Here is a 10933-nt window from a genome sequence, read left to right on the forward strand (position 1 = left end):
ACATAGACACAGACATTCCTGAAAGCACAGGCTGTGGTGGGCCTGGTTGATATAGTGGAATACCAATTCTGGGCCAGCAAACAAGAACAGACTGGTGGGACTGCAGTGTTGCAGGCTTGGGATGATTCCCAGTGGCTGTGAAACTTTTGCATGTGTAAGGCCACTTTCCTGGAACTCTATGGGTTGGATTTCCCAAAACTGAAGCACAGGAATACCAATATGAGAGCTGCCCTGACTTTTGAGAAGCGATAGCCCTGTGGAGGCTTGCAACGCCCGACTGCTACCTGTCAGTCAGGAATCAATTTGGAGTGGGAAAATCTACTGTGGGGACTGCTGTGATTGAAGTAGCCAATGCAATAACTGAGCTTCTGCTATCAAGGGTAGTGACTCTGGGAAATGTGCAGGTCATAGTGGATGGCTTTGCTGCCATGGGGTTCCCTGATTGTGGTGGGGCGATAGATGAAACATGTATCCCTATCTTGGAGATACTTGGGGTACTTCTCAATGGTGCTGCAAGCACTGGAGGATCACAAGGGACATTTCACCGACATAAACGTGGAATGGCTGGGAAAGGTGCATTATGCTCACATCTTTAGGAACTCTGGGCTCTTCAAACAACTGCAAGAAGGGACTTACTTCCCAGACCATAAAATTATTGTTGGGGATGTTGAAATGCCAATAGTTATCCTTGGGGACCCAGTCTATCCCTTGCTCCCATGGCTCATGAAGCCGTACACAGGCAGCCTGGACAGTAGCAAGGAGCAGTTCAACTATAGGCTGAGCAAGTGCAGAATGGTGGTAGAATGTGTCTTTGGACATTTAAAAGCTTGCTGGCGCTGTTTGCTGACTAGGTTAGACCTCAGCACAACCAATATTCCCATTGTTATTACTGCTTTCTGTGTGCTCCATAATATCTATGAGAGTAAGGGGGAGACATTTATGGTGGGGTGGGAGGTAGAGGCAAATTGCTTGGCTGCCAATTTTGAACAGCCAGACACCAGGGTGATTGGAAGAGCACAGGTAGGTGCCCTCTGCATCAGAGAGTTTTTGAAAACCATTTTCATAACTGTCCAGGCTATGGTGTGACAGGTGTGTGTGTTTCTCCTTGATGCAAATCCACAACCTTTGTTGATTTTAACCTCCTGTAAACCAACCACGCTCCCTCCTTCGATCACACCTGGCAAAGGAAATAAAGTCACTATTGTTTTCAAACCATGCAGTCTTTCTTTATTAAATTAAAAAAGAGAGATAACTGATAAAGTAACCCAGGTGGGGAAGGGTGGGATGGGGGAGGAGGGGAGGATGCCACATTGCTTATTGTAGCCACACTACAAATCAAACCAGTTTGACTGATGGCCTTCTGTGCCTTAGGCCATCCTCTGGAGTGCAGTAGCTGTGTGCCTGGAGCCACTCCCCGTGCATTCTTGGGCATCTGGGTGAGGAGGATATGGAACGTGGGGAGGAGGGCAGGCTGTTATAGAATGGATGAAGCAGCGGTCTGTGCTCTTGTTGGCTTTCTTGCAGTTCAACCAGATGCCTGAGCATGTCCGTTTGCTCCCCCATTAGCCTCAACATTGCATCCTGCCTCTTCTCATCATGCTCACTTAATTCTTTCCTGGCCTCTGCCACTGAATGCCTCCATGCATTACGTTGTGCCCTATCAGTGCAGGAGGACTGCATGAGCTGGGAAAACATGTCATCGCAAGTGCGTTTTTTTCGCCTTCTAATCTGCAATAACCTCAGGGATGGAGATGATAGGGGGAGCATTGAAATATTTGCACCTGTGGTGAGATAAAAAGAGAGAGTAAAATGTAAGATGAAACATTTCTGAGAACAAAAGGGAGACTCTTTCACAGTGAAACAAGCAATTCACAGCAGACAGCACATGTGCTTTAGGTACAAGGTCGCATTTTGCCTTTTATATTGAGTGCCTGCTGGTATGGTGATACATCACACATGGCTGGGCAACAGAATTCGGTTTCCAGGCAGCCATGGTAAGCCAAAGGATATGAGGGGTTGGCTTCTTTCGCCTTCATAACATGTGGGAATGGTCTCAAACTGCAGTGCCCTCCTTTCCCATAACAAGCAGTGCTAGTTGGATTTGCCATTTAAATGGAGGGGCTGCGGTTTTTGGGTGGATGTGCAGCACACACCTCCTCCCACCCCATCACATGGCTATTCTCAGGGATGATCCCTTTTAGCCAAGTGCAAACAGCGCAGCATGAATGGGGGGGGGAGGCTTTTACTGTTCCCTTACAAAAATTCCCCTATTTCAACCAGGTGACCATGAATGATATCACTCTCCTGAGGCTAACACAGAAAGATATAGACCAAACGTTGTTGAATGCGACCAAAACCCAGGACCATTCGCTGCCATGCTTTGTGCTGCAATGATTCCAGACTACTCACTACTGTCTTGGAGTGGTAAAGTGTCCTACCATGGAGGATGAAATAAGGCAGTTCTCCCCAGAAACTTTCTGCAAAGGCTTTCAGAATACCTCCAGGAGAGCTTCTTGGAGATGTCCTTGGAGGATTCCTGCTCCATCCCCAGACACGTTAACAGACTTTTCCAGTAGCTGTACTGGCCGTGCATGCATCCCAAGTCTTCAGGGCAAATCACACATTAAAAACTATTGCTTTTAAACCCTGTACTGTAGTTACAAATGTGCACTTGCCAGAGGGGCCTTCTCTGCCTTCAGCGTCCAGGATCCTGCCTTGGGAGGGTATTGGCGCCAGGTTGATGAAAAGGTCCTGGCTGCAGGGAAGAACAGATTCACCGCTTGCCTGCTGCGCATTCTCCTCCTCCTCCTCCTCTTCCTCATTGACAAAATTCTCATCTCTGTTATGTGAGACTTCCCCCTTGTAGGTGTCCACGGACAGTGGTGGGGTAGTGATAGAGTGCCCCCCTAGAATGCCATGCAACTGATCATAGAAGTGGCATGTATGGGGCTCTGACCCAGAATGACCGTTTGCCTCCTTTGTCTTGTAGGCTTGCCTGTGCTCCTTGACATTCATGCGGCACTGCTGTGTATCCTGGTGTAGCCTCCGTCCATCATGCCCTGTGCGATTTTGGCATATATATTAGCATTTCTTCTTTTTGATCAGAGTTCTGCCTTCACAGATTCTTCTCCTCATACAGCGATCAGATCCAGTGTCTCCCGTTCTCTGCATGCTGGAGCTTGTTTGCAATTCTGTGGGGGCTGCATGGTGACCTGTGCTGCTGAGCTTGCCATGCTGACCAAACAGGAAATGAAATTCAGAAGTTCCCTGGGCTTTTTCTGTGTACCTGGCTAGTGCATCAGAGTTGAAAGTGCTGTCCAGAGTGGTCACATTGGAGCACTCTGGGATAGCTCCTGGAGGCCAATAATGTCAATTTGAGTCTGCACTACCCCAAATTCGACCCAACAAGGTTGATTTTAGCACTACTCCCCTTGCCGGGGAGGAATACAGAAGTTGATTTTAAGAGCCCTTTAGGTCAACAGAATGGAATTGCTTGTGTAGACTCATTCATTACAAAATCGACCCTATGGCTATGTCTTCATTACTCGCCATATCGGCTGGTAGCAATCGATTTCTAGGGGATCGATATATTGCCTCTCATCTAGACGTGATATATCGATCCCAGAATGCACTCCTGTTGACTCTGGAACTCCACCGGAGTGAGCGGTGATAGTGGAGTCAACAGGGGGAGCCGCGGACGTTGACGTGAGGAAGGTAGGTAATTCAATCTAAGATACTTTGACTTCAGCTACGCTATTCACATAGCTGAAGTTGCGTAGCTTAGATCGATCCCCTCCCCTAGTGTAGACCAGCCCTCTGTGGCAAAATTCCACCTAACCCTGTAGTGCAGATCAGGGCTCAGTTTGGATTCATGTCAGGGAAGTCAACAGTGGATGCTCTCTTTGCATTAAGATTGCTTGTGGAAAAATATAGAGAAAAACGGAAAAACCTGCACATAGTATTCATCGATCTGGAGAAAGCTTATGATGACATTCTGACAGAAGTCATCTGGTGGTGCATAAGAATGAAACAGATACCTGAAGACCATATCAGACTTATCCAGGGCATGTACACGGGTGCTGTTATCACAGTTGGAAGGCCATGCAGAGAAAGTGAACATTTCCTAGTAAGAGTCAGAGTCCATCAGGACCCTGCACCAAGCCCTTTTGTGTTTACATTGGTGCTCAACGGACTTACAGAAAAATCCATGCACCGTGGTGCTCATGATGGAGAGCAAAGAGGAAGTGGAAGAAGATTGAGAGCGATGGATGTGGAACTTGAAAGAAATGTCATGAACATTAACAAAAATAAAACAGAGTGTGTGATCTGTATGTCTGATGATACCCTGAAGGGAGACAACGAGACTGTGTCTGAGCCTCTACCAAAGGAGCAGAAGTTCAAGTACTTAGGTTCGATAATATGGGGCAATGGTGAACTCAATGACAAACTTATAAGCAGAAAAGGAAATGCACACAGTAAATGGAGAGAAGTGAGCAGAGTAATCCGTGAATGCCTATCAAATTGAAAAGTAAGATTGAAAAGTAAGATCTACATGATGGTAATTAGGCCTCCATTTTTGCATGATTCTAAATTCTAAATTCTGGGCTTTGAAGAAGAGACAGGAACAGACTTGAATACAGAGGAAATGAAAATGTTAAAATGGATGCTTGGAATTACAAGGATGGACCATGTTCGGAACGATCAAATTAGGGAAAGTATGAAGGTGGTACCAGTTATGGAAAAACTGAGGGAATCCAGGCTTAGATGATTTGGACCTGTGAAAAGAAGGTCAGAAGGAACAGGGTGTAAAACTTAGAAGTGGAGGGTAAGAAATTATTGGAAGACCCAAAAGTAGATGGATGGATGTCATATAGCTGCGGCATTTCCAAGGAACTGGTTCAAGACACACTGGAATGGAAAAGAAGACTTCAACAAGCTGATTCCATGTAGATGGGATCAAGGCTAGAAAAGGAAGATTGGAATTAGTCAGCTCTAATATTGCCTTTGATTTTCACTGTGTTTGTATTATAACAGAAGTAATGGAGCACTTCCATAGGTATGAAACTCTAGAGCAGTGTTTCCCAAGCTTGTGTAGGGAAAGCCGCTGGCGGGCCAGGACAGTTTGGGAGCTGCTGGAAACAGTGCGGACCAAGAGACATACTGGCTGCTGTTTCTTGCAGCTCCCATTGGCCTGGACCAGCAATCCGTGGCCAGTGGAAGCCGCGATCGGCTGAACCTGCAGATGTGGCAGGTAAACAAACTGGCCCGGCCCGCCAGGGCTTTCCCTACACAAGCGGCATCCCAAGTTTGGGAAACACTGCTCTAGAGGAACTGCCTCTAATAGAACAAGCACTTCTGTCAAGTGGCTACATAAAGATGTCAAAAAGTAAAGCTACCAGATAAGTAAAGTATACTTCTACACCGACATCAAGAACATAAAGATAATTCCCTGAGACAGTCATGATAAGAAGCTGTTAATTCTATAATTCTGCATTAGGAAATTTGAACAACATGGCAGCAGGATAATCGAAGAAGACAAAATAATTGTACTGTATAAAAAGCTGAATCATTATAACTGCAAACAGAGGGCCATATTTTTATAAGGAGACCTCTAATTTTGATTTTCTGATTTTTAGTTATACTCTTTGGACACCTTGGGCCTGATTTTCAGAGATGTTGAATTTCCACAGTTCTAGCTGACATGAGTTGGTTTCCTGGGTGCTAAACACATTTGAAAACAGAAGGTGAGATTTTGCAAAGCATTTCAGCATTGGCCCACCTATTCTTCCATTAAAGCCAATGGTAAAACTCCCAGTGACTTCAGCTGGAGGAAAAATAGAATCATAGAATCGTAGGACTGGAAGGGACCTCGAGAGTTCATCTAGTCCAGTCCCCTACACTCATGGCAAGACTAAGAATGATCTAGATTATCCCTGACAGGTGTTTGTCTAACCTGCTCTTAAAAATCTCCAATGATAAAGATTCCACAACCTCTCTAGCTAATTTATTCCAGTGGTTAACCACCCTGACTGTTAGGAACTTTTTCCTAATGTCCAACCTAAACCTCCCTTGCTGCAATTTAAGCCCATTGCTTGTTGTCCTAGCCTCAGCGGTTAAGAAGAACAATTTTTCTCTCTTTTATATACTTGAAAACTGTTATGTCCCCTCTCAGTCTTCTCTTTTCCAGACTAAACAAATTCAATTTTTCAATCTTCCCTCACAGGTCATGTTTTCTAGATCTTTAATCATTTTTGTTGCTCTTCTCTGGACTTTCTCCAATTTGTCCAAATCTTTCCTGAAATGTGGTGTCCAGAACTGGACACAATACTTCAGCTGAGGCCTAATCAGTGCGAAGCAGAGCGGAAGAATTACTTCTTGTGTCTTGCTTACAAAACTTCTGCTAATACATCCCAGAATGATGTTCGCTTTTTTGCAACAGTGTTACATTGTTGACTTATATTTAGCCTGTGATCCACTATGACCCCCAGATCCTTCCTTTAGCTTAAGGGCCTAGTTATTCAATTGGGCTCATGCTTTTAGCTGTAGGGGTGCAGATGACCCATTCAGGGCCATTATGCATTTTTAATTCTATTCCTTGGCTGATGTGAAGGCAATTGTGTTCCTTTTCCTTCTGTAATCACCATCCATGAACTCTCAGCCAGCAGCTGGAGACCTTGGTGTAGCTTGGCTGTTTTCACTGGAGCCAGAGTTGAGTATTCCTCATTACAGAGAGTTATCCAGACTTTTCATGCCAATCATTGAGATTCAGGTTGGATTGGCAGCTGTCACGTTTGCAGAGCCATGTCCCATGTAGATACATACCTGTCGTTTCTGGCTGACTTGTAGATAATTTCACCCCATGGCTGGTCTGGGACAACTCTTTGAGTCCTGCCTGGATTTGATGGCTAAAGATGCCTTTTTTTCCGTCTGCACTTGGTGCATTGATTTTTCACCATTTCTCCCAACATGGGCCTTGCAAGATTTATCCATCCCAAACAAGAATCAGGGGCCCATTGTGGTAGGTGCTGAAATTTATGAAATCAAATTCAGTCCCTGCCCCAAAGAGCTCACAACCTCAAGGTCAGAGTGTGGTGCATGTGCAGTGGCATGAAGAGGAATAAGACCCCCTTCTACCCACCATGCATGAGTACCACAGACCCCCATGCCGGGTATAGGGAAAGCAGGCTGCACTGGGCTGCTCCAGCTACAAATGGGTGGGGAGGGGGCAGGGATCAGGAGAAGCCAGGGCTCCACTATCCAAAGAGATGAGCCAGTGCTATTGGGCGGGGGAGGTGGAGTGAGGCAATAGTCTGCACATGGTAAGGGGCTATAGCAGATATCTTCCCCCTCTCCCAGGAAGCAACAGGGCCAGCAGGGAAAGAATTGTGTCTTGAATTAAGAATTCCTGCCCTGCACTCGTCCTGGGGCAATGGGCCATCCATTGTTAGGGGGCGTATTCCTTCACCCGTTCACTTCCCTGGTCCTTCTCACATGAACGGCAATACCCAAAGTCCGCATGATTCCAGTTTCCTTCCTCAGTGTCCCCCTTCCCAGCTCTGATATCACAGAGCCTTGCCTGTGTCTCTGTTCCCATTCCCTGTTCCTATTCCCCCCCTTAGTGAAACATGATTCCAGTTCCCCCACCCCCATTCCCCATTTCCCCCTTACTTCCTAATTGACTGCAGACTATATAGTAAAACTTGAGTTCTGCTTAGCTATACCTTAACCAATCATTTTACTGAAATTTAACTAACTAACCAATCCTAACATACTGTAACATGCTAATTTAACCAATTATATCGCACTGCCTTAATTGGTTTACACCCAACAAAATTAATAATACAGCAAAGAAAAACAATTACAAAACCAGACAAAAATTATACAAACAAGCAATAGGAAGGTAAAGAGTACAGTGATAGAACAATATACAAATAAAAAATTTACACCTCAGCTATTGATAAGTGAGTTATTGCCAAACAGAATGCTATCAAACTTTCTTTAAATCTTATAGACTCTTCCCTTTCTTTGGAGGTGATAGATCGGATCACCTTTCTAATAGCCCCAGATTGCCTTATTTCAATGTGACTAGTTTGGAATGTGGGGATGTGACCATACGCTTCCCAGCTTATGGCTGCCCCTGCTGCTTAGCCAAAGGCCTTACTTTGCCTAAGAACAGGGCCTTAGATTGTCACAGTGAAAAAAGGCCCTTACATCGGCAGACATTAATTTTGATTATTTCTTTTATACCTCTATAACTAGCTAAGTGATAAGAATACACCTAAATTCTTAAAGTATAGGGCTTTGCAGACAGGCCTGAATATCTGTATCCTTACACCCATTACACAGGGTTGTTCCTTGACTCGGGGCGGGGTTTCCAATGGGATTTGGGCACCTAGCCCCTTTTGACTCATGTGAAAATGCCAGCCTCCATCTAGCCCCTAGCAAGCATTTACAGTCTGAGGGCTCGACCCGGCTTGCATCGCAGCGAAGGTGAGACTCTCCATGGCTATCCATGGTGAACGGTGAAGCCTGTATTGTTCAGTGAGGGGAAAAGGTTAGTGCAGTAAATTGAGCCAGGTAGGTATTGTGCTGGCTTTTCCACAAATCTCTACCAATGCAACTCAGTCCTGACCTGCAATGTGCACTCTATGACAATCTTCAACAGAGACTATGCTCCATGCCACATTCTGGGGTAGGAAATATTTCACTTTCATTCCAAAGGTTACAGCACACTGCTTATTTACAGTCTGTTGATTATCTCTTTATAGATTAAGCAATAATCAATTAAGCATTAAAGATTTATGAAGGGACAAGTTAATAATTTTCCACCAATTCCATCCCACTAATTAAAGTTTGTTTACAATTAATCTTTGTCCTTTCACATTTCATCTGAAATAATGATTGTCCTTTAGTTTGAACATTCACTTTAAATAATAGATTTATTGATTATTGTTATTGGATTTCAGTTGAAACTAAGAAACCTCAAAGACTCTTATTTAAGTTTTACACACAAAATGTCACTCTCATTAATCGGATACATTTTTCAGAGTGTGTTTGTCCTGAGGTGGCTAATTAATTTGTCGGAAGAATTATGAGAATAATAAAAACTAATTACTTCAAAATTTCAAGGAACACTAGTTTCAAAATCATAATTAAGTACATGCCTGTTAATAATGAACTATTTTCATTTTCAACAGAAAAACAATTTCATTTTAAGTTCCAAGCAATATATATTGGGATGAGGAGGGATTTATACTACATTTTACAACAACAATAATAGAGTGTCATCATTCATGGCAACTGCAGCTGTATTCCCCCTCAGTGATTCAGCCAAGGCATCCATTCTCAGGCTTCCAGCTTCCCCACTGTCAACTCTTTTGGGTGGAGACCTGTGTCACTCTCCTTTCTATCCAAGATATTTCCAAGCTTGAGAGTACCCTGACTATACTGTGATATCCCAAGTAAAAGCATGACTGCTTTGCTTTTCTCCTCAGAGAGGTGCACAGTGTCATAGCAACCCAGCTCTTTCCAAGCAAGCACGTTTATTCTTAAGGTGAAAGCATTACAGAAAAAACATGTTAAAAACAATAAAAGAACCTGCATGCATGCTAATAAGCTCACCAGAGACCAGCCCCTCACTCCAACAAGGGCTCTAGTTGGTAATTAGTCCTTCAAATACCACACATGGGTTTTTCACGCTTATCCTGTTTTGGGCTTTGAAGGCACCTTAAACAGTCAATCAGCCAGACAAAGGTTCCCCACCCTAACCACACCCACCTCCCCCACCTCTGCCAGCCAAACTTCAAAAGGTTGAGTTCTTGCATAACTGGAGAAGATTCAGTTGCATACACCTCTCCCTGTACATATCCTGGGAAATTCACTGAATTTTAAAAGTTCATGCTTATCTTAGCCCATTGCTAAAAGATTCCTGAAGATCACAAAGCTTCCCAAGGATTATATTAGTCAGGTATCCTAGATAAGTTACATACAAGCCCACAATAACCTTACACATTTTCATTTTTTAATACCATAGGGTCCTAAAATAAACATAATTCAATAAAGTTTGTTCAGGATAGTGTCATATCTGTCACATAGAGTATCTCCCATGGCTTTATTTTAATTACAGTTAACATGAATATTCTATGTCAGTTCTGAAGTAATAGCAGTGTTATCTAGTAGTTAGAGCACTGGACTGGGAATCAGGACTCCTGGCTCCAAGATTATTCTATTCTTTTATCTGGGAAAATCACAATGGTCTATTTAAATAAAAAAGACCCAAATTTTCCAACTAATAGATATTCTCAGGTTCAAACAGGAATTAATTCAGAGACGTTCTATGGCCTGTGTTATACAAGAGGTCAGATTAAATGATCACAGTGATCACAGAGTCATAAAGACGTAATTTTAAGGTCAGAAGGGCCCTGCAGATTATCCAGCCTGACTTCCTGTATATCACAGGCCACCAGCATCACCCAGCGCCCGCACACTGATTCCAGCTTCCTTCTGGCCTTGGAATCCATGAATCTTACCATCCAAAAAAATCAGGCTGACAAGGCGATCTAGGCCAGAGGTTGGCAACCTTTCAGAAGTGCTGTGCCAAGCCTTCATTTATCCACTCTAATTTAAGGTTTCACGTGCCAGTATTACAGTTTTACTTTTTTAGAAGGTCTCTTTCTATAAGTCTATAATATATAACTAAATATATTGCTGTATGTAAAGTTTAAAAGGTTTTTAAAAAGCTTAAGAAGCTTCATTTAAAATTAAATTAAAATGCAGAGCCCCCCGGACCGGTGGCCAGTGTGAGTGCCACTGAAAATCAGCTCGCGTGCCACCTTCGGCACATGTGCACACGTGCCATAGGTTGCCTACCCCTGATCTAGGCAAACAACAAATCAGCAATATGTCAGAAGTTATGGTACAAATTCTGCCTGCT

At 43.8% G+C, this 10933-nt stretch overlaps 1 long non-coding RNA gene across 1 annotated transcript; it reads left to right on the forward strand.

Moving 5' to 3' along the window:
* Window positions 1-947: 947 nt before the first annotated feature.
* On the forward strand, window positions 948-9211 carry LOC115651827. Its single transcript, XR_004000456.1, has 3 exons — window positions 948-1043; window positions 3856-3861; window positions 9198-9211. It is a non-coding gene; the product is annotated as an uncharacterized LOC115651827 (long non-coding RNA).
* The last annotated feature ends 1722 nt before the right edge of the window (window positions 9212-10933 follow it).

Source organism: Gopherus evgoodei, chromosome 5 (assembly GCF_007399415.2).
Source record: "Gopherus evgoodei ecotype Sinaloan lineage chromosome 5, rGopEvg1_v1.p, whole genome shotgun sequence".
In the NCBI taxonomy this organism is placed as follows: domain Eukaryota; kingdom Metazoa; phylum Chordata; order Testudines; family Testudinidae; genus Gopherus; species Gopherus evgoodei.